This window comes from Vipera berus (assembly GCF_964194415.1).
Source record: "Vipera berus genome assembly, chromosome: 6".
NCBI lineage: Eukaryota > Metazoa > Chordata > Lepidosauria > Squamata > Viperidae > Vipera > Vipera berus.
The window spans coordinates 50,049,653-50,072,168 of NC_138208.1; the positions used below are offsets into that span (position 1 = coordinate 50,049,653).

General features: G+C 36.3%; 1 long non-coding RNA gene across 2 annotated transcripts; it reads right to left on the reverse strand.

Moving 5' to 3' along the window:
* Positions 1-973: 973 nt before the first annotated feature.
* On the reverse strand, positions 974-19,073 carry LOC308669548. Of its 2 annotated transcripts, none has more exons than XR_014026781.1 (3): positions 18,421-19,073; positions 16,186-16,267; positions 974-1,030 (listed from the first exon to the last, which is right to left on the reverse strand). It is a non-coding gene; the product is annotated as an uncharacterized lncRNA (long non-coding RNA). The 2 variants fall into 2 exon arrangements; XR_014026782.1 differs by having other exon boundaries at positions 16,186-16,301.
* Positions 19,074-22,516: the final 3,443 nt, after the last annotated feature.

Here is a 22,516-nt window from a genome sequence, read left to right on the forward strand (position 1 = left end):
TTGACCAACTCAGCCACCACATTGCTTTTTCAATATTTAAATGTAAAACTAGAAAACCAATAAAATTTTCTTTAAAAAAAAATCTTCAACTGAAGTAACATGAGAACAAATTGTAAACTAAAGCTTCTGCTTTTAGCATTCATAAAAGCAAGGTCACAGAGCTTTTTTTCCCCAGAATCACTTGTGAGGGACAATTAAGGGAGAATCTATAACTTTCAGTTCACATACCAGGCAGATTTTCCAACTGCTGAAGAAATAATTTCAGAAAATTATTTGTCACAAAGCCAGTCAGACAGACATCCTTTTACAGTAGTGATTGCCAGCTTATCTAATTTATTGAATCATGTATCTTTCTTTCAAGTAGGCAATTCCTGCTGCTTTATCTTTTGTAATCTGTAATATGTTCCATGATCTGGGACCTTGCTTAACATGTTTCCTGAGTCATCTGGCCCATCCTGCATCCGTATTTCCTCAACTATCTACACATTGTCTTTTGATAATTCTTGTGGTGCAAGCTGAAAGTCTACCTGCCCAAGCTCTTCAGCTTCTGAATCTGAAGAATCAGACTGAGTTCTAACGGCTTCCTTGCTACAAACAGCTACCTGAAGTCTGCTTCAGATAGGAAGCCATGACAGCATTTCAACATCCTTCAGGTATATCAGACAAAAACCCAACTAGAATGGAAATGGCAGGATCCACAGATCCAGCATGGGCAATAGCCTGGGCTTGGCTCTGACAGAAGCATGTGAAAGTGTCAAAGAAAGACTACACCAAATATTTTCTGCCACTTAAAAATTTTACTACATATTTTTCATCATTTTTTTTCTCCATCACCGTCTTTTCTTTTAAACAATAATATACAAAATTTACAAAACTTTCCTGTATCTTATGCTGAAGAACTGCTTCATTTCTGTCACTATATGAAAGTGGTTTAAATCCTACCTTTCTTTTTTTCCAAGTATAATGCAAAGCTGGCATTTCACATTATTTTCAGCATTTACATACTGGGTGTGATCCAAATGGGCATGATCTGGAAAGCAATAGAGTGCAAATATTCCATTAAGCCAATTAATACTTGATTTATACCTATGTTATTGATCCAGCAGTTTGTATGGATGATCCAGAAAGTATAGTGTAAGGGGATCTTACCCTGCAAGCCAAGAAGAAAAAAGACCAAAACACATCCTCTCTAGCAACCAACACCCAGATAAGCAGATATTAATTGCAGACAAACCACCAAGCAAAAACAATACTCTACTCAAGGAATTATCAAGGAGAAAACCACACCCCCACCAACACTGGCAGGGTAAGCTACTGTATATAAACAGGGAGCAAGATCCACACTCACTACTTCTGATAATGTTATCTAACTAATGAAACATCTGCAAGCAAAGAGTTTTTCTCCCTTCAGATTTTTATACTCAAAGTATAGCTATTAATATTTTCTCTACATATGGCAATAAAAACAAGATTTACAGTGCTACTAGTTTATAGATTTCTACTGACAATATGTTTAGACAAATATTCTATTTTTTTGTCCTTCACCTTTTCAATTTCCTATCTGAGAATGTTATGAATGTAATGTGTCTATTGTATGTTTTTCAGTTCCTTTGTGGTTGTCATGGTACTGCAAATGCATAATACTGAAAAGAATGTGGTTACAAAATATCTCTCAAGGATTTTTTTATAGTCATTCTGAGACCTGATTTCTCTTTGTACTTTCATGGCTAGGAAAAAAATACCTTGAGAATTCATTATCCTGAGAAGGCTTTAAAAAACTTGTGCTATAATTATGGCCTTGGACAGAAGAAAAAAGAAATAATATTTCCACAATGGGGAAAGAAAAATCCTAGTACTTTGTGACATCTGAAATATAATGTTGTACTTATTATATACTTTTTAAAAAGTTTTTAGTTTAGAGTTATGTGTAGTTTGTGTTCTGTTCTTTTTTTGATTCGTGTCATCTGATATAGCACCTTGGTCCTGAGGAAACGTTGTTTCATTTCACTGTGTACTGTACTGTATATTGCTGAAATGACAATAAGGTTGTCTACTACTATTACTACTACTACTACTACTACTACTACTCCAGCAAAAAAAAATTTGTATTTTTACAACTGCCCTGTATAGCACACTTCTGCTTTCTTTTTTCTGTTTGATCTTTGATCTTTGCTTAAAAATAGTTTTGATCAGATATTAGCAATCATAAGGTAGCATTTCAGTTAGCAGGATCCCACTGACTATTGTGAGAGAATGATAATTAACAATGGAAATCAGCAGGCCATGGTATTCCAGAACACCCCAGTGATTTTCAGGGCTTTTTTCATCTGAGTTTTATTTGCATCTTTAACCTTCTATCTATCCCTTAAACAATAACATCAAAAACTGAAAATGTCAGCGGTGTCCTGTGATATCACTGAATCTGTAGGTATGCCTCCTCTGCAGACTCAGTTCAGAAAAGTGATGTCAGTTTGTATTCTCCCTCTGTAAAAGAAGAGATAACTGTCTGTCTGCTTGGGAGAAATATATAAAAAATCACTAAAGAGATCAAGGGAGAAAGTGAAGTTAATAGATAAGGACTTCAGAGGCAGGTGGCCGAAAGAATGATTGCAGATTACAGTTAACTGATTGAAAATGATCTATCTAAACAGAGCTCATTGCCATATGACTTCCTCAAGGACTCACAGTGAATGAAACCACAACATTTGAAGATAAATATTCCTTTTTTGGGGTGGGGCTGAATATAGCCAAAAGGAAGATATGAATCTTTATGGAACAGTGAAGAATCCAGAGAGATATTAATAATCTGGTTGATGTCAAACAATAGGTGATAGTATTAGGACAAAATGAAACTACTGGAGTTAATGTTAATGTTCCAAATCCTGCTTTGCAAAAGCAAGGTGATTGTCATTAAGCATCTAATGATGGATTTTAGATTCTAATATTCTGAAATATTATTTTTAAAATAAAGCTTATAAAAATAAGTCTGCATTCATGCATATTAAACCACTTCAGTATAGTCCTATATTTTTCTTCTTAAAGGTCACTGGATGCTCACAAATTTTGGCTCATATTTCAGCAAGAAAATAATTCTTAAATGCCAAAAGTCAAAATGACTGATTGGCAATAGCTAAAGACATTACTTCTTATGCTGATTAAATTAAGACTAACCTTGCAGGTATTTCATCTTTGTTTTATAATTCATTAGCCCAGAAAATTATTATGAATTCCCTTTCAGGGAAAAATAAATATGTAAATTATTTAATTGTGGCTTCTATAAGAAAACTGATTTTCTTTCTGGGAAAGCAAAATAACTAGGGTTCATCTACTGCCCAGCCCTTTCTTTTCTCCCTGCCCCATTTAACATGCCAAAGGAATCATTGAAAATCAATGGTTCAGAAACACACACACATAGACACAAAGATATATTTTCTATTCAAGATAAAAATTTATAATAAATGACACAATTTGTTAATTTAATGTATTAACACATAAAGAAGTTTTTCTATTCTTGGAATTATTGCCTGTTTTCCCTTCCTGTTTTCAAAATTAAGGTTTTCAAATCCAGATTGCAAAACTTCAGGCAACCATAAAATGGCAACCAGATGATATAAATTAGCCTAAGTTGACCATCCAATGGTCAACTTAAGAGTTTTGCATTTGATGCCTACAGCTTCCAGGATAGGTTTCAAATATGAAAGAAACATCTCTGAGTTTTATGACAAGAGAATAGGGAAATCCCAAAGAATTTTATGGTTGCAGATGATAGGAGATAAAATAAACAATTTCAAATATAAAAAAGGTAAAGGTTCCCCCGCACATGCGTGCTAGTCGTTTCCGACTCTAGGGGCCGGTGCTCATCTCCGTTTCAAAGCCGAAGAGCCAGCGTTTGTCCGAGGACATCTCCGTGGTCATGTGGCCGGCATGACTAGACGCCAAAGGCGCACGGAACGCTGTTACCTTCCCACCATAGTGGTCCCTATTTTTCTACTTGCATTTTTACGTGCTTTCGAACTGCTAGGTTGGCAGAAGCTGGGACAAGTAACAGGCGCTCACTCTGTTACGCGGCACTCGGGATTCGACCCGCCAAACTGCCGACCTTCTGATCGACAAGCTCAGCGTCCTAACACAATTTGATTTAAAAAAAAACCTTGAATGTGCTGAACAACCAATTCAATTGAAACTGATGACAGAACCACAGCAACCAGGCAAGTACTTCCTATTAGAGTAGAAAAAGCTGTTTTATATGATGTCAAATTTGGATCTATTTGACGTACTGTGATAAGCTACGAGTTACAAAATCAAGACAAAATTATATTATAATTCCATTCTTCCCCCTTTTCTTTTCCTCAAACTACTGATCGCTCACCAAAGTCTCTTGAGCAGTCTTTTCTATGACACGTACATTACCAGATTGCTTTAATAAGAACTTCTATGGCACAGGTGTCAAACTTGCTGTGTCACGTGACATGTTGTGAGATATCGTGACTTTTTTTGCATTGCCAGAGCTGGGGTGGGCGTGGCCTCCATATGATGCAACCGGCCTGCAGGCTGGCATTTGACACTCCTGTTCTATGGGATCTTTTCTATGGAACATACCGGTATGTGGTATATTTGAGTTATGGCTGCACTCATAATTAGGAAACAGATGCCATAGAAAATTGTATATGGTTTGTGGTGAAAATAGGCAACTATCACCATCAAGTCAGGTTCTCATGATTCTCAAAGAGGAGTTAAACTGACCTGTGCTAAACCGAACCATCCAAACCCTCAAATAAAATTTACTCCAGATTAAAGCAAGTGAAGCCCTGCTCTGCAGAGAAATTAGGAAAAGGACAAGATCAAGAACAGTAATTTAAGAGTTAAGAAAGCTAATAATTAATATTGGTGGCTGTGCATCTACATTGCCTATAAGGCTATGCACATATATATTCTGTACGTAAAATACGTTCAAGGGTTACATATTTATTTGAAAAATAAAGGGTGTCATATTTTAGTTAACTGATCCATCCGGTAATTTAGTGAATACAATATAAGATATATAAGCCTATTTCAATTTTGCTAAAGAAAATTATCCCTATCTAATAAAGGTCAGTTCAGCTGTATTTATCTTTTTACAATCATCACATGAAGAGACATCATGACAGCTGCTGAAGATGAAATCATATAGATATAACAAAATATGAAGCATCTGCTGTTTTTTCCTGAACAAAAGAAATCTCCAAACATCTGTTAACACCATGCATATATTAACATTTATTATTTCTGATGATAATGAATAATCTAGAAATTGTAAAAACTGTTAGGAGGGCAAGCCCAATTATTTCTACTCAATGTATGTTAAATTTGTTCTTCTTTAGAATATTTTTGAAGTCATGAAATAAATAGTTCCATTCCAGATCCATAGTTAGGTTTCCTAGAAAAGAAGTTGTTATAAAAGCAACATCATTCCAAAGAATTGGAAACCAAGGATCAATATGTTATTAACAACTTAGAGTTTATATTTGATATTAGATGCTTCTCAAGTAGCTCTTTCACTTGCTTCTTAGACCAGATTTCATATGTGCAGGTAGTATGTTAAATATATTTAGCAATGTTATTTCATCTTCTTAAAAGCTGGCCTTCCCTTTTTTCAGGACATTTCTTCTCACTTTCCACTCTAGTTCTCTGCTTTTGTATCTTCTTAGTGGTTCTGTATCCCATGCTATCCAAATGCAAGCCTACTTGGCTCCTCGAGATTGCCAAAGATCACCTACACTCAGCCATCTAGTCAGATTAGACTCATAGTGCTATTTAAAAATCAGTAAGATCTTATTTGCCAAACAAAAATCAGTGAAATGATTTTTTTATTGTACATTCTGAAAATGAATGTACAACTAGTTCACATGGCATGTTTAAAAAAACAAAAAGGAATGAAACTGTGATAAAAAAATATTTCAATCATCTAAAATCTCATTTTTTCTATTCATTTGTAAACAGGACCAGAAATACTTAGCCTTTTCAGAAAGGAGTTATAAATACAACAAATTGCTCTTATAAAAACATGTAAGGGAGTTTAAAAGATGGGTTCATATATTTCCAAAGAGAAGAATAAAGCAAAATATCAAAACAAAACCAAAATGCCTCTATTCTCTGTTACCACTGACAAACAAAAAGTATAGGAGTCCCACTGCAGTAATGTAATAAAGGAAAACCATGAGAAAAATACTGCATGTCTCTCTTGTTTGTAATAGTAAAGACCAAAGGTAGGGATTTTTTATATTTAGGAGGTTCAATAATGTAGCATATTCATATGTATATATGTATGATTTGGTGAAGGCAAAAGGTATATTTGAATTATTCCTGGCTTTTTTGCATGGAAAAATATTGGGACATTCGCTGTTTCTTTATTCCAGATCACAAGAACTAATCCTGCTACGTAATGCTAGATGGGAAAATTAATAGGGAAAATTTCATTCAGTCTGTAGTCTCCATTTTAAAATGAAGTCCAATCTGCAGATCTCATAACCTCCTTTTCTAACATAATCTTTGCATGCTTCTTCTCTTCTCTTCTCTTCTCTTCTCTTCTCTTCTCTTCTCTTCTCTTCTCTTCTCTTCTCTTCTCTTCTCTTCTCTCCTCTCCTCTCCTCTCCTCTCCTCTCCTCTCCTCTCCTCCCCTCCCCTCCCCTCCTCTCCTCTCCTCTCCTCTCCTCTCCTCTCCTCTCCTCTCCTTTTTTCCCCTAACCTGATGAACTTTACAGAATGTTTATTAAGCCACCACACTGAGATGAATAGATATACAAACATATCCACCTCTACTTTTCAAAAATGCTTTTTAGAATGTGTGCTAATATTTTATTTATTTATTTATTGAATTTATATACTGCCCTATTCCCGAAGGACTCAGGGCGGTTCACAGGGCAAGTTAAAAGCAATACAAAAAGAGAGAATAAAATACAATTAAATTAATGCAAGCCCACAAAATTAATATAATATAATATAATATTATAATATCATTATAATATAATATAATGACAGTCTCCAAAATAACAGCATTTAAGAAAAACCAACGAAAAAAAGCATCAGAAATAGTGGTGTGTAATGTATATATGTATGATTTGGTAAAGGCAAAAGGTATGTCTGAATTATTCCTGGCCTTTTTGCATATGACAAATGATAATAGCAGTTCCTCCACAGGTGTAGAAATTCAAAAGTATGCTGAATTGAACTTTTCATGATCATATCTTTTGGTTACTTTTGGCAGATAGAATGGATTTCTGTTTTATAATAAACATGTATCTCATGTGGCTTCCATTCAGCCTGTTACTAAAAATGTTTTTCTCAAGAATGGTAAAAATAAATAAGAATTCATCTCCAACCAACAGTTGTCAAACAAAGTAGCTTGTAAAGATTTTCCACTAATGTTTGTAGAGCATCCTTTAAAATCTTGTTGCTGAATGAGGTATTATTTTCCTGCCAAGTGAGAAAAATGGCTAGCCTTTATCTCTTCAGTCCTAAGAGAGCCCTCCTCCAAAATCAATCCATATATAGCAGTTGGCACAAAAATAGCCCCATTGGATGTCATCATCATGTGAAACATTTTGGAGGAAATTTTTGGCTTTAGCCACTATAGTTTGTTTGTGCACTGCAGTCAAGTGTATTGTCTTTACTAAGCTATAGTTGAACAAATATGGCTTGAGGTTATATACTACTTGTTTATCAAAATGGTTGCTGCCATTTATTTATCATCCCACTTTCTCTTTTTGTGGTTCTGAAAGGTGATGTTACTGTAATCAACAGTATGGTACATGAGCAGAAAAAGAAAAGCCATTACCTTCTGTTTAAGGCTCTCTATTTTTTATTTACATGTATTGATTTACATGCCTTTATTTATACTTGGCTAGTTCTATGAATGTGTGTTGGGTAACAGATTCCTTCAAAACCCCCAAAAGCCCAACACCAAAGAGGGGAAAAAAGTACACCATCTTATCACAATCATTTTTAACTTGTGTAAGTCACAGTAAAACTGTATTCTTTTAAAAATACCTTAAGCTTTGTGACATCCACAATACACCTATTATACTGAGCAGTTGCCAAAGTTTTTCATTTTCATTATTTCGGAAAAGCTTAATTTTTATATTAAAATCAAATGGACTGGTTTATATAAACCCTAGTTTATATAAATAAGGGACACGGCGGTTCAGTGGGTTAGGACGCTGAGCTTGTCGATCAGAAGGTCGGCAGTTTGGCGGGTCGAATCCCGAGTGCCACGTAGCAGAGTGAGCGCCTGTTACTCGTCCCAGCTTCTGCCAACCTAGCAGTTTGAAAGCACGTAAAAAAAAATGCAAGTAGAAAAATAGGGACCACTACGGTGGGAAGGTAACAGCGTTCCGTGCGCCTTTGGCATCTAGTCATGCCAGCCACATAACCACGGAGACGTCCTCGGACAAGCGCTGGCTCTTCGGCTTTGAAACGGAGATGAGCACCAGCCCCTAGAGTCGGAAACGACTAGCACGCATGTGCGGGGGAACCTTTACCTTTACCTTTCAGTTTATATAAGGGAGTTAAAATCTGTGGCTATCTAGAAGATCTGAATTAAGATTAACACCATCACACAGCATTAGCCTTTTAGCTGGGATTGTCTAGACTTGTACCTCAGAAACAAGCAAAGGACCACAGCAGCAGCAGGAGGAGGAGGAGGAGGAGGAGGAGGAGGAGGAGGAAGAGGAGGAGGAGGAGGATATACTACCTGATTCCCAGTGATTTTGAGTGGTTTCAATAAGAGAAGAAGATGCAGAGCTTGGGATTGGAGTTAAGAAATGACTCAGCCTAGAATTGTTAAGTATCCACAAATTCTCCAAGTCTAGCCCCCGCATTGACTTTCATTAGTTCTTATCTAGTGCCAATATAGATCATTACTGGCCCAGATTCTTGTGTATAGGCTTGAATAATAAATCTTCTAAAATGGAATTTACATGTGATCCTGATTCTGGCTGACATTTTTCAAAGTAAAAACACAGAAAAAATAACTATTAAAATATAACAAATACAATGGACCAAAAACTAAGCAACAAAAAGCAAAACACACTACTCAAAGACCCTAACCAAAAGCCTGGATGAAGAGCCAGATCTTCTAGTTCCTCCTAAATGTCATGAGTAGCTGTGAGCAGTGTCTTCTAGACCAGGAAAGAGTTCAGTTGGTGCATGACCAAGTTGTACAAAAGCCCTCCTAGCTATGGCTGCAACTATTCCTCAAAAGAACTTGCTCTCCAATTATGTTTGGGTTAGTGGAACCTACCCAGAACAAAAAGTGGAAAATCCCCAGAACACAGAAGCCCTAACATTTGAAATCTCATTCTTGCTAGGTTGAACGGAAGCCTGGTCTTCCCCATCCGCAGCATCCAGACACTGAGATAGAATCTCTATAGCAGCATCCCCAACCTTTTGGGCACCAAGGACCAGTTCTGTAGAGAGCGCTTTTTCTGTGTACCAGCAGGGTGTGGTTTTGCATGCTGCCTGTATCCCCATGCAGAATGGGCATCGCTCACTTGTGTGGCCCATTTCCTGAAGGGCCACGGACCGTTTGCAGTCCATTGACCAGCGGTTGGGGAGGTCCCTGTTCTATAGCACTACTTGGTAAATAGAACCCAGTTCTCTCCATTTTTAGTTTAACATGTGAAACAATTACATCACAATGGCTATCCTGTTTAAAACCAGAAATGTGGAAGAAGAAAACAAGCTGTCTTTGAGTTTGGTGGACATAAGACAAATATTCTCATAAGTGTTTGCCTTCAAATAACAGTTAGCAAGCAACCATGGGTTATGATAATGAGTCCTTCTATGAGGACTTTGAGATGATATAACCACAGTGGCCTTAATGCCACTTTTAAAGCAATGCTGATAGCCTAGGAATTGGTAACCTTATTACACAACCGATTATTACTGTCATACTAGGTAGTACTTAAAGAAGTTTTTGTTCAAATCATTTGGTGGGGTTTCTGGTTGCCCACATCTGATTTAGTCCATTCTTGGATTTTGTGTTCTTGGATTTATCATGTGGTCAAATTATTATTTATTATAATTTTAAAATTCATTATATTGGCAGATGTTTTTATAATTGTAAAATATTGCTATAGCTGTGCAATTATAGACAGAATCATCATTGAAATTCTTACTTAGCAATGCTGTTGTCAAAAGAGATATGAAATGGCAGTTAAATTCTGGTTAATCTTAAATAAAATCTTGAGAAACTATTTTAAATGGAACCTTTTCATATTGTCTTAAAATACTTTTTTAAGAAAAAACAAAGGTAAATTTGGGGTATATATCTACTGCAAATCCCTAAATAGAGCCAAGGGCTAGACATGCTATGGTATAATAATCCCAATTCATCCAGAATACCAAAATGGAAGTGAAAGTCAATTCAAAATACCTAGCATATTCATGTAGAATGTCATGTATACAAAGAGAGCCATGAAAAATAATTTTCCATATCTATATTCACACTAAGTGATGGATACAGATTACTTCAGCATATATATGATTTGACTTTTTTCCCCCTTCCAAGTTCTTGTACCCTGCAGCATGATGGGAAAAAAAATTATCAATGTTCTTGCCATTGTTGTAACAGGTGGCCTATTTAAATATGAGCGAGTAGTGTGCTGCAGCTTCCAAAAAAGCCAACACAGTGCTAGGCTGCATTAACAGAGGGATAGAATCAAGATCATGTGAAGTGTTAATACGACTTTACAATGCCTTGGTAAGGCCACACTTGGAATACTGCATCCAGTTTTGGTCACCACAATGTAAAAAAGATATTGAGACTCTAGAAAGTACAAAGAAGAGCAACAAAGATGATTAGGGGACTGGAGGCTAAAACATATAAAGAACAATTGCTGGCATGGGATATGTCTAGTTTATGAAGAAAAGGATGACGGGTGACATAATAGCAGTGTTCCAATATCTCAGGGGTTGCTACAAAGAAGGGGGGGTCAAGCTATTCTCCCAAGCACCTGAAGGCAGGCAAGAAGCAGTGGATGGAAACTAATCAAAGAGAGAAGCAACCTAGAGCTAAGGAGACATTTCCTGACAGTTAGAACAATTAATCAGTGGAACAACTTGCCTTCAAAAGTTGTGAATGCTCCAACACTGGAAGTTTTTAAGAAAAGAGTGGACAACTATTTGTTTGAAATGGTATAGGGTTTCCTGCCTAAGCAGGGGCTTGGACTAGAAGACCTCCAAGCTTTATTATTATTATTATTATTATTATTATTATTATTATTATTATTGTTGTTGTTGTTGTTGTTGTTGTTGTTGTTGTTGTTGTTAAACTTTTATTCATTAAACATGAAACTCAGTCAACTGAACGCTCAAATTGACTGGTACTAATGGTTGACACGGGTTGCTGCCAGCATCCTAGGTATCAACTGGGTATCTATAATAATAATAATAATAATAATAATAATAATAATAATAATAATAATAATAATAATAATAATAATAATAATAATAATAACCAGGGCTTTTTTTCTCATAGAACACTCAGAACGGAGTTCCGGCACCTTTTTTGGATGGAACCTTGTAGGTTAGGCAAGTCAGGTTGTATGACATGTGTGAGTTCCGGCACCTTTTTCTTTTACAAAAAAAGCACTGATAATAACAATAATAATAATAATAGTTGTTGTTGTTGTTGTTGTTGTTGCTGTTGTTGTTGTTGTTGTTGTTGTTATTATTATTATTATTATTATTATTATTATTATTATTATTATTATTATTATTATTATTGATCAACGCACAGTCAGCCAGATGTTCAGACTGGATTTAGCATTTCTGTCTACCTATCGAGTCCTGTGATAGGCAGATGTGGATGTTTGATGGTATTATAGATATCGTTGCAGGATGGAAGCAGTTCTTAGTAAGGCCACCTTTTGCAATTGACTAATGGCAAATTTGTCAATGCCAATGGTGTTCAAGTGGTGCTCCAGTAGTTTTGGGATTGCACCCAAGGCACCTATTACTATTGGTGCTACCCTTGCTTGCCTGTGCCACAGTCTTTCTATTTCTATTTGTAGGTCTTTGTATTTTGTTATTTTCTCCAGTTCTTTCTCATCTATTCTGCTGTCTCCAGGCACTGCCAAGTCCACTATCCAGACTTTTTTGTCTTTCTTATTGACAATTGTTAAGTCTGGGGTGTTATGTTGCAGGTGCTTGTCTGTTTGAATTCTGAAGTCCCAGAGCAGTTTAACGTTATCATTTTCTATGACTTTCTCTATGATCCCACAAGTTCTTGCTTAGAGGCAAATGATATTTCTTGCAGATCTTCCAATGCACCATTGTTGCTACTTTGTCATGCCACTGCTTGTAGTCAGTCTGTGTGATATTCTTGCAGCAGCTTACCAGGTGGTCCACTGTTTCTTCAGCTTCTTTGCATAGGTGACACTTACTATCTGTTGCTGTCTTCTCAATTTTGACTTTGTATGCATTTGTCCTTAAGGCTTGGTCTTGTGCAGCCAGAATTAGTCCCTCGGTCTCTTTCTTCAACTTTCCTGCTCTTAGCCATTGCCAGGTCTTGTTATTATCTGCTTTCCCAGCTATTTTTTTTAAATGTACTGGCCATGTAGTACTTTGTCTTCCCATGCCTCTATTCTCTTCTTCATTTGGTCTTTCTTGTAGGCCAGTTTGGTCTCTCCAGTAGTCAGTAAGCCTTCCTGATATACTAATTTCAGTGCATCTTCATCATTGTCCTTCAGATATTCTTCCAAAGCCATTTTTTCTTCTTCAACCATCTGATGTATTTGGAGCATTCCACATCCACCTATTTGCCTTGGTAGATAGAATCTGTCAATGTCACTGCGTGGATGAAGGGCATGATTCATTGTCATTATTTTTCTGGTCTTCCTATCCATTGCTTTTAGTTCTGCCTGAGTCCAGTCCACTATTCCAGCTGTGTATCTAATGACTGGAATTACCCAGGTGTTTATTGCCTTCATGGTATTTCCTCCATTGAGTTTGGACTTTAAGAACTACTTCACTCTCTTGATCTATTCACCTCTAATCTTTTTCTTGACTTCAGTATGCTTGATGTTATCAGCTTGAAGGATACCCAAGTATTTGTAGTAATCTTCCTTATCCAGACTTTTAATGTTATTTTTGTGGGGCATCTAGATTCCTTCAGTTTTCACTATTTTTCCCTGTTTGAGAGTAAGTGTGGCACATTTGTCCAAGCCAAACTCCATTGCAATATCTTGGCTATATATACAGACAGTGTTCAGCATACAGCTACAGATCATCCATGTAGAGGAGGTGGGATAGTCTGACAGATGTTTTTGATGTTTGATAGCCATGTCCTGAGTTATTCAGTATTGTTGACAGAGGAAACAGTGCAATAACAAATAGTAGTGGTGATAATGAATCTCCTTGAAATATTCCTCTCTTGATATTAACCTCTCCCAGTCTTTCACCATTGACCTGCAACTGTGTCTTCCATTGTGCCATTGATCTTTGCACAAATTTTCTAATGTTTCTACTGACTCCTGTTATTTCTAGGCACTTGATTATCCAGTCAAGTGGCAGAGTCAAATGCCTTTTTGTAGTCAATCCATGCCACATTCAGGTTGGTCTTCCTTTTCTTGCAGTTTTCCAAGATCATTTTGTCTATTAGGAGTTGAACTTTTGTTCCTCTGCTATTGGGGTGGTTTCCTTTCTGTTCGGGTGGAAAGAGATTGTTTTCAATTAGATGCTGTTGGACTGCATCAGCTACCACACCAGTTAGCAATTTGAAAGTTGTTGGTAAGCAGGTAATTGGCCTGTAGTTGCCTGGTGTTGCCCCTTTTGCTGGATTTTTCATTATTAGGTAGGTGTTCCCAGTTGTTAGCCATTTTCAATTTCTCCTCCTTGTAGTATATTATTGAACTGCTTGGCAATGAGTGGGTATATAACAGTTAGATGTTTCAACCAAAACCCATGCAGTTCATCTTCACCTGGTGCTGACCAATTTTTTATTTTCCTTGCTGTTTTTTCTACCATTTTTGTTGTTATTATTAGTTCTTTCATTTCAACTTCTTTTTTATTTGCATCCACCTCTTTTAACCAAGCCACATCCTTGTTGTGTTTCTTTGGGTTATCCCATATCTGCTTCCAGAACTGCACTGTTTCTTCCTTTTCAGGTACTGACTGATTCATTGCCGTTTCTCCATTGATGGATTGGTAGAAACATTTCTGATTTCATTGAAATTGGAGGTTCTGCCTATAATTTGCAATTCGAGCTTCATATCTACTGATTTTCCTGGCTATAGCTGTTATTTGCTGTTTTATTATTTCCAGTGCTTCCTTGATCTTCCTTGTTTCTAAGTGGTATTTCTTGATTAGGTATTCTTTGGTCTTCTTGTTCTTCAGCTTCTTTTCTTTCATCTGTTCTAGCTTGCTTGCATGTGATCTTAACTTGCTGATATTATTTTCTAGTCTAACCTTCCATTTTTGTGGTGCACTGTTTGTTTGTTTTTCTTCTTTGTTGATTTTGCATCCCAGATATTCAGTTATAACTGCAGCTGTGTTGTACATTAGTTGGTTTGTTTCTTGCAGTGAATTGGTGCTTATACTTGATATTGCAGTATTTGCATCATTTAATGCTTGTGCTAGCTGTTTCTTTGGAACAAGCTTCAATGCAGGCAGCCTTATTCTGTTGTTTTTGTGCTGTTCTAGATGCTCAGTTATTCTTTGTTTCAATTCTTTTATTTGTTTAGTTAGAGGGATTTGTTCTTCCCGAGGAAGAGGTGCCTGATTTCCAAATGAGAACAGTTGTATATCTCTGCTGGATTCCTTCACTGCCAACTCCCCCTGGCTTGCCTCTACATTCTGAATTACTTCTGGCAAGGCTTTAATTTCTTTGCCCTGGGTAAACCTTTGCAGTTCATCCAATTCTGTTTCTGTGAATACTTTATTTTGTATTATAAATCAGTGTTGATCTGCTAGTCTCTGTTCTGTTATTTCTGATTCTGGATGTTGTTCTTTTCAGAACTGGTGCATTTGTTGTTGTTGTTGTTGTTGTTATTATTATTATTATTATTATTATGTTGTTGTTGTTGTTGTTGTTGTCATTACTATTATTATCATTATTATTATATTATGTTTTATTCCTTTTAAATTATTTTTTAAACAGTAACATATTAAAAATAAACAAAAAATAACAGAAAAACTGGTTAGCATGGCAAAGAATGCTACAATATCTGCAAACAAAAACATGCATACATTTGTAAGAAAATTACCCCAGTTTTCCCCACTCTTCTAGGTTTTCTGGGGAAGATTTTGGAAACTGTAGCCTCTACCTGAAACATCCTTGGATAATAAGGCTAATAAGCATCATGGGATCCCATTTTCACAATAATTTTTTTGAGAAATATGTACCACATATAACAGATATATATATATATATAATATCAGATATATACACCTAGAAAATGCAATAGAAAATCCTAGCATATTTTAGACAGATTTATCACCTAATATGTATTTCTCAATACTGCTGCTATTTGTGTGAATATCTAATTTTATAGGCAGTTGATGAGACTTCATGATCACAGTAAAGGTACAGAAAAAATCAAGCAGACAGATGCCAATTAACTGTAAATCTAGGTACTATAAAAATGGAATAGTAATTAATTTTTAAAGATATTTCATTTACTGTTTACTCATTCAAATAACATCATTTTAAGAATCTCTTTTCTCTGCTGTACTGATTCATAATTTCCTAGGAGGCTAAGAAGCATTCTGAATTTTTACAATGTGTAATAGTCTTCCTTAATGGATTTCTAAAAGACTGTCAACCAATAAATTAATGATGAGAATTTTCTTCTGAGAGTAAGATCTACTGTAAAATTTCTTGCACTATCAGAAACCATCAAGAAATCCAATGAGCACATAATCCTTTTTGTTCCCCAGGATCAGCACTTTGGATAAAAGAGTGGAATGGCCAGTGGCAATTTGTCCTACTCTCTGAGAAAATGGTCCTCAATTTTGCTTCCAGCCTTCCCTTTCACCCAGTACAAAAGAACTTATCTATATTAGATGAATTCCAGAAGCCAGCAATATAGATCCCAGGATGACAAATAATGTGGAGTAGGTTGACCTAGAAGACCAGGTCATACATCTATATAACCCTCAGAGCCTATCTGAGTTCAAGTGTGGAAAAACAACATTCTAATTCCTTACCATTTGCAGTCTCCTCCGTTACTTGTAAAAGCTAGGATAGACTTCTGTGGTGCTGCAGTGCTGGTGCTGAAACCATTGCCACCTACTCCAAGTTCCACATGAGGTTGTAGAAGAGGCTGTGAGAAAATAAGGAGAAACACAAAACAAGAGAGCCACTTAAGGGTGCCACATTGCTTTGCAAAGCAACTTGGAGGATTTGCTTTGGCTTAACTTTCATCAAGCAAAGCTCTCCTTCAAAAATTTGCCCTAATTTATATCCCACTTTTCTTCTGAGAGTTCATGGTGGTTAGGGAGAATTAAATTTGATCGATGGATGGTAATTGGTTCAAAGTCATTCAATCAGTTTCCATGTCTGAGGATGAGCTTAAGTTGTCACTCCCTGTCCTAGTCCAAGACTGTACCACCTTTCTCATGTTCAGATGGAAAATACATAAAACCTATAGCCTTAAATGAGTCTTAACATACTTTTTAAAAGGAAAAAATATATTTATTTATATTTTTATTATCAAATTTAGAAATTACTCACCTCATTCTTAGAGCACTTTTAGGGTGGTATACAATTAAAAAAATAAAAATGTGAAAACCATATGAAAATGAATAAAAGGAGCCAAGTAAGGCAAGGATAGAATAAATTAACAGTTTAAAAGATGGGAGAAGAACTTTCAAGACATCAACTAATCCTAAGGTTACATGCTCCTCAGTGAGCCTCATCTGAGTCGGCAGAGCCAAGTCATCAAACTGGTTCAAAAGGCCAAATGAGCAGGGACTGTCTCACATCTGTGGGGAGGATATTCCAAAGGGTGGGTGCGACAGGAAAGACTGGACTCTGCCAGTCAAAATTCTTTAACTGGTGTGGTCTGTAACATATCTTCTTTGCCTAACCAAGTGAGATAGGCTGATGTAATGAGGTTAAGACAGTTCTTTAAGTAACATGGCCCCATGTCTGTAGGGCTTCAAAAGTCATAACCAAGCAAAAGAGAACCCAAAGTGTTTGGCACAGCTGAGATGTTCCATGCACCATCTTTGGAGCACCCAAAATTGCTCACACAACTATATTCTGTAATAGCTGAAGCTTCCAGATAGTCTTCAAGGGTAGTCCCATGTAGAGTTCATTGCGGTAGTCCAATAAAACATGACCAGGATATGAATGTCTGAGAGAAGAGCCTCCTGATACATGAAGGAGGATCACTGGCACACAACAGGACGTTGAGCAAAAGCCCTCCTAGCCACAATTTCCACTTACTCCTTGAACAGGAGCCATGAACCCTGAGGACCCCTAGATTATTGGCTCTTTCTGGAGTAATGTAACCCCACCCAAGACCAGAGATTATAAACTCAGAGGTACAAAGGTGGCCCCACCAAAGCAACTTCAACTGGCCAGGGTTCAGCTAAAAATTCAGTTTCCCCCAATACAAGGGGGAATGATTATAGCACCTATCTTGCTTCATCACCATACAAAAGACCTCCAAAGAAATCCTAAAAATTGCTTACTCCCAAAATCTGCCTCCATATTTTGGAAAAGGAGAGAAAGGCTATGACCAAGGCAGTCTTTGTCTAGCTTGTTGCCCTGCATAAATGTCTACATACTTATCCTTTTTAGTGTTCATGCTTGCCATTGTGGCTTTTGAACTGCTAAATCTGGCATGCTTTTTATTCTGCATTTGAGCTCTTTATTTTAATCATGCCAACACATTGAATGATGGATTCTCAGGAATTTGGCAGTTAGATTTTTTTTATTTTTATTTTTATTCCCATTTATATCCCGCCCTTCTCTGAAGACTCAGGGCGGCTTACAATCTAAGCACAAATCAATGTGCTTAGCAATGAACGAAGAATTTAGTGAGACCATAGATTGTATCTTCAAATGCAAGTCATAGGTATGTTACCATTTTTGAAACAGCATTCCTTGGCCTGAACCTACTTTTCTCTGCTCACAAGTACAATCCATATTACTGCAACCCCTCCACCAATATGATGTAACCAATGGCTCATGTCACCACTAGTGGTAATGCATTTCATCTGAGATGCCTCTGGGAGAGACTGCTGTAAAAAAAATATGGGATAGACACAACTAGTGAATCAGAAAAAGGGAAGTCAGCATGCAAAACCAGCCAATTGTTTTGATTGCTTCTGTTGGGGGGGGGTGAAGGGTTGAATCAGCAGCTTAGTTGCACTACAGAACAATAGATTACACTTCAAGGTTTGGCTAGAATCAGGAACTAATTATATACTAACAGGGTTCCTTTGAATTCAGCACATGGGTGTTCTTGCGGTGGCATTTCTTTCTTTCTTTCTTTTTCTTTCTTTCTTTCTTTCTTTCTTTCTTTCTTTCTTTCTTTCTTTCTTTCTTTCTTTCTTTCTTTCTTTCTTTCTTTCTTCTTTCTTTCTTTCTTTCTTTCTTTCTTTCTTTCTTTCTTTCTTTCTTTCTTCTCCTTGTGCTTTAGTGAAAACAAACTGCAATAAAACTTCAAATGAAGAACCAAAATACAATAACAATTCTAATGCTGTGTTTTTAGGGGGAACATTGCATTTAAACTACCAGAAAGTTGTATAAGAAATCAGTGTTAAAATATGCACAAAGCTTTGTCTGTTCTTAGTAATTTGTATGAGTGTTTTCTTAGATGATCAGGGATTAATTAATTTTTAGCAAACAGGATATATTTCATTTTTCTGTAACTTGAAGGCATCTTGTTATGCAAAGGTTAACAGCCTTTTCATCCCAAGTTTCACTGAACTGTGAATGACAAAGTTAGTTTACCATTACCCTCAAAATATGTTCACTGCATTTCAATAGTCAGGATGTAAATTATACCTTATGTATTACAAAGTATAATGTGTTTCTAGGATGAAAATTTTCCACCATCATGAAGTATATCTGGACTCTCAAAGTAACTTGGTAGCAAACTGATAATGACGCAACGAGCAACACCCTCTGGTTAATCAGTCCCATTAACAAGCAGCATATCTAGAATGTCTTATATGGGTCATTGCCCTCTTGCAGGAACTCATTTTTACTTTACTTCACATTTATTTCAATGTATGGCATTGAAGGTAGAGAAAGAAAGATGGTACTGAGCCATAAAGAGATTTGCTTGGTTTGAACTGCACATATTATAATTATGGTTTATTCAGTGTGCATAAATCTATAAATTTATTTTATTAATTTAATTTTATTAATTATACATTTATTAATTGTGGTTTATTCAGTGTACATTAATCAATTTCACCTGAAATGCAGAAGTTCAACTCTCACTTCCAGAGAATACTCAAAATTGATTGATTGATTAAATTGGTATGTTGCCTATCTCACTGACCAAAGCGATTCCAAATTGAGGAAGATTACAATAGACATACTGTAGCTTCTTCAAACTCTGATCACATATTTGGTGTGGAAAGTTGCTGTCTGGGTCACCACTCTTGGAGTCTTATATGTTTAGTGTATTTACTTGGCCCAATGCCTACCTGCTTCTTTGTTCCAAATTCTTTAACTGACAAGAGAATTCATTTTGATTTTCCATATTGTAGATGATCACCAATTAATTCTATTCCCTCATGTAAGCCAATTATAAATGGAAGTAGTATGAAATGTTGAGGAGGTCTATGTCCAGTAGTGGCCAAAATTGTGGAAACCTTTTGGGAAAAGTGTATTTTTGAGGCTTGATGGCTAATAACACCACTTTTTTTGGAGTAGTACCATAAAATTATATATCAGTGGAAAGATAATTTAATCAAGAATGTAATGCAATAAAGTTTGTTCAATTATCTGTACTATATTCTATGAAAGGTTATAGCCAAACAACCAGAAAAAGGAAGCACAACTTGCTTAGGTTGATATCAGGTAGCTTTCCTTCATCTGATTGTAGCCAATGAGCATGAATGTTTAGAGAGCCAATCAGGTGTCATCTTGTTTTGGCAATGAGCCAATCAGATCAAAGCTATTGATGTCATGTAGTGAAGCTGAGAGGAGGACATTTGTCAGTGTGTTATGTGATCCCTATCAAATTGGTTGGGGTTTTTTTGTGTTCTTTCATTTAGTGAGCTTGTAAAACATAATAAAATTAAAGTAATGGTGCAAAAGAGTTGACTGGTTGCCCAGAAAGCGATGTAAAATAGTATTATTAAGTGAACAAGGCTACAGTTATAAAGAAATTAGAAGAAAAATTGGTGGAAACTTAACCAAAGGTGGCATTTCTACTGTACACTTTTCCCAAAGGTTTTCCACAATTTTGGCCACTACTGTAACTTCCTAAATCAACAGGTATGCTCAGTGGAATGTTTTATGGGTTTCCACAATTCATTTTTATAAATTTATTGTTTCTTCACAACCCATGAGTTTTACATGAGTTTTCCCCAAACCCATCTTTTATATGGATGTTGCCTTTGGATTATATAAATTCATATCTTAATTTCTTAGTATATAACTGTTCAGCTCTGATGGCTGAGAATTACAAACTCAGTATATCTGGAACACACTAAGATTGAGGGAAGGTTGGTAGAAATGTAAAAACTAATCTGAATGCATATTCCTGTAGTTTCGTATTTCAAATACTTCCAAGAAGGTGTTTAAGATCACTTTCATTCTTATTCCATGTTTAATTTTAATATTACATTTTCATGGACCAGTGATTGACAACAATTAGGCCAACTAACAAATAGTTTTATATCATGGCTGCAAAATAATCTGTCTTTTCAGGTAACTGAAAAGAGAAGCTGCAGACTTTCAGTTTTTGGTGGCCGATGAGATGGATGGAAGAAGCTGGCGCTCCGGCTTCCCAGTCCTATTTCGCTTTGCCCAGGGACTCTTAAAGGGCAACAAAGAAGGAGGGACACTCCAGGAGCTTGGATCAGGTGGCGCTTGATTGGAGTGGACTGAAGAAATCCTCTGAAAGGGTGGAGGAAAGGCTGCCAGATGAGCCAAGGCAGCCCAAATCGTCCCCAGCCAGAGGGAAAGCAAGGAGCTGCAACACTCCGCTAAACAGCTGACTGTCAACAGCATGCTGAGACTGGGTTAGCCAGTGCCTTTTTCTTTTCCTTGTAGATTATAAAACATTGAGCCCCTGATGGGGAAGAGCTAAAAAGCAAAGATTCCCCCAGAAGAATTAATTTAAAAGCGGCAAGCAACTACAAAAGGGGAAAACACATAAAGAATATTAGACATTGATACTAAAAAATTCTTTGGAACTATGTGACCTTGAATAACACCTGCAAAAAACAAAGTGCCTTGGCACGAAATTACAAGGGAAAAGACTTCTCATAGCTATCTATATTTGTTGACTTTGGCTATAACTAAACAGAAATTATTTGGAGAAAGTGAATGCTTTGCATTGGAGACTTGACTGGAGGAGGTGGATTTTGCCAAAAAACAGCTGGCTCCCTTTTACATTCTGGACTTTATTCTAAGATTGTTGGCTGTAAAATGAGTACATCAAACATTACTAGACTTATGAAGAAGACCTCTTCTGCACCCTCTGTTGGACAATCCAGCCCAACAACCCAGGGATCTATTGAAACAATGTTGCAGTGTGAGAAAATAAGCACTGCCCAAAATGAAAATGCAGACTTCACTAAAATTGATTCAAGAGATGATGAAAAAAATGAAGAGATACAAAGTAATTTTGAGAAATTAAATGAAGAAATCTTGGATATACTATAAAGGCACAGTTTGAAGCTCAACATCAAATGATTATTAAAAATGAACAAAGAATTCAGAAAATGGAAAATAAATCAGAGGATATTGATAAAAAATGGAAATGTTATTACAAGAAAATGAAAAATTAGAACAAACTAATCAAAATTTAAAGGGAGCTGTTGCAATTCTGGAAATGGACTAGACGGAACGCTATTTGAGATTTCAAAATATCCCTGAGGGCAGAGAAGAAAACATAACAGTTGTGATCATTGAGCTTCTGGCAGAAGCTTTGAAAGCAGACAGAGCAGAGATGCAAATGGAAATAGACGGAATATTTCAAATAAACTCAAGCTATGCAAGGAAAAATAAACTACCAAGAGAAGTACATGTAAGATTCATAAAGAAAACAACAAGAGATGAAGTACTGAGAAAAGTGAGAGATGAACCATTACAATATAAAAATAAAGAAATCATGGTTTTAAAACAGGTACCTAAGAAAGTAAGAGACACCCCAAAACACTACCATTTCTTAAGTACAAAGCTGATTGCAAAAGGCATAAACTTTAGATGGTTAATGCCGGAAGGCATCTTAATAAACTGGAATAGTACAAGGTATCGACTGGATTCAATCTGGATAGCAAGGAACAAAAACAAAAGGAAGAGACAGCCCAAGGAGCAACTATACAAATAGGAGAACAGAAA